This window comes from Arachis ipaensis, chromosome B10, assembly GCF_000816755.2.
Source record: "Arachis ipaensis cultivar K30076 chromosome B10, Araip1.1, whole genome shotgun sequence".
NCBI classification, from domain to species: Eukaryota; Viridiplantae; Streptophyta; class Magnoliopsida; order Fabales; family Fabaceae; genus Arachis; species Arachis ipaensis.
Window position 1 is genome coordinate 13,270,706 of NC_029794.2, and position 2,125 is coordinate 13,272,830.

General features: G+C 40.3%; 1 long non-coding RNA gene across 1 annotated transcript in view; it reads right to left on the reverse strand.

Annotated features, from left to right (window-relative positions):
- LOC110267409 overlaps positions 1 to 2,125 on the reverse strand; it is an 8,892-nt gene that overhangs the window by 1,326 nt on the left and 5,441 nt on the right. The gene's annotated exons all lie outside the window — the stretch shown is intronic.

Genomic DNA, 2,125 nt, shown 5'->3' on the forward strand with positions numbered 1-2,125 from the left:
CGTCTATATATATATATATATATATATAAGGTACAGAAATTACAGAAATAAAATTCCTTAATACTAGGAGATACAACCGAATCAGATATCTAAAAACAGAAACTATATCAAAACAGAATAACTTATATAAAGCCTATATCTCTCAAAATAACTTATATACAGCCTATATCTCTAATATGATATTCAACACTCCCCCTCAAGCTGGAGCATATAAATTATATGCACCAAGCTTGTTACATATGTATTGTATCCGAGGACCCCGGAGAGCTTTGGTGAAAATATCTGCAAGTTGATCGTTGGAGTTGACAAAGGCTGTTACTATTTCCCCACTTTGTAACTTCTCCCTTATGAAATGGCAATCAATCTCTATGTGCTTAGTTCGTTCATGAAACACAGGGTTGGAAGCAATATGTAAGGCAGCTTGATTATCGCACACCAGTTCCATCTTACTCGGCTCACAAAACTTAAGTTCCTTAACTAATTGCTTCAACCATATAAGTTCACATGTGGCAAGTGCCATAGCTTTATATTCAGCTTCCGCACTAGATCTTGCTACAATATTTTGCTTCTTACTCTTCCAAGATATCAAGTTTCTACCAATAAAAACACAATAACCAGATGTAGAACGTCTATCAGATGGAGATCATGCCCAATCTGCATCAGTATACCCAACAATCTGGTTATGTCCTTTATCTTCATACAACAAACCTTTTCCTGGAGCACCTTTGATATATCTAAGGATTCTAACAGCTGCGTCCCAATGACTATCGCATGGGGAGTCAAGAAACTGACTTAGGATACTTGTGGCAAATGAAATATCTGGCTGAGTGACTATCAAATAATTCAATCGGCCAATTAATCTGCGATATCTACCAGGATCTGCAAGAGGTTCTCCTTGATCTGGACTAAGTTTTGTGTTGGGATCTATTGGTGTATCTATAGGTCTAGAATCTAACATTCCAATTTCTTCAAGAATATCCAGAGCATATTTTCTCTGTGAGATACAGATCCCAGCATTAGATTGTGCCACTTCAATTCCTAGGAAATATTTTAACTTTCCCATATCCTTAGTCTGAAAGTGATCAAACAAGTGCTGTTTTAACTGAGTGATTCCCTCATGATCATCTCCAGTAATAACAATATCATCCACATAAACAACCAGATATATGGAGGTCGTGGAGGAAGAATGACGGGAGAAAACCGAATGATCTGCTTCACTCTGAATCATGCCAAATTTAGAAATAACAGTACTAAAGCGACTAAACCAAGCTCGAGGGGATTGTTTCAAGCCATATAAAGATCGGCGTAAATGACATACTAAGCTGGAAGACTCCCCCTGAGCAACAAACCCGGGAGGTTGCTCCATGTATACTTCCTCCTCGAGATCACCATGTAAGAAAGCATTTTTAATATCAAGTTGATAAAGAGGCCAATGGCGAATGACAGCCATAGAAAGAAAAATACGAACAGAGGCCATATTCGCAACAGGAGAGAAGGTATCACCATAGTCCAAACTAAAGATTTGAGTGTAGCCCTTAGCCACAAGGCGGGCTTTTAATCGATCAATGGTTCCGTCTGAGCCGACCTTAATAGTATAGATCCAACAATAACCCACAGTAGATTTGTCCGGTGGCAATGGAACAAGAACCCAAGTACCAGTAGAATGTAAGGCAGACATCTCCTCAATCATAGCCTGGCGCCACCCTGGATGTGAAAGAGCTTCTGCTGTGGTTTTGGGTATAGAAACAAAAGACAAAGAGGAGGTAAAAGCATAGTGCGAAGATGATAAACGATGGTAACTAAGAAAATTATAAATAGGATTAGGATTACGGGTGGAACGAGTACCTTGTCTGAGAGCAATAGGAGGACTACTGCTAACTCCCGAAGAAGGATCCAAGGACGGTTCAACCACGGGTTCAGGAGATGAGTTATCTTGGACTGCAGGCCGTGGGCGGCGATGATAAACCTGGAGAGGCTTTGTGGGAATAGGAGGCCCATCTAAGTAAGGAACAGGAAGCACCTCCGTAATGGAAGGTGAAGTGATGTCGGGTGCAGAGAAAAAAGGGGTATTCTCAAGAAAAGTGACATCGGCAGACACGAAGAAACGATTAAGAGCTGGAGAATA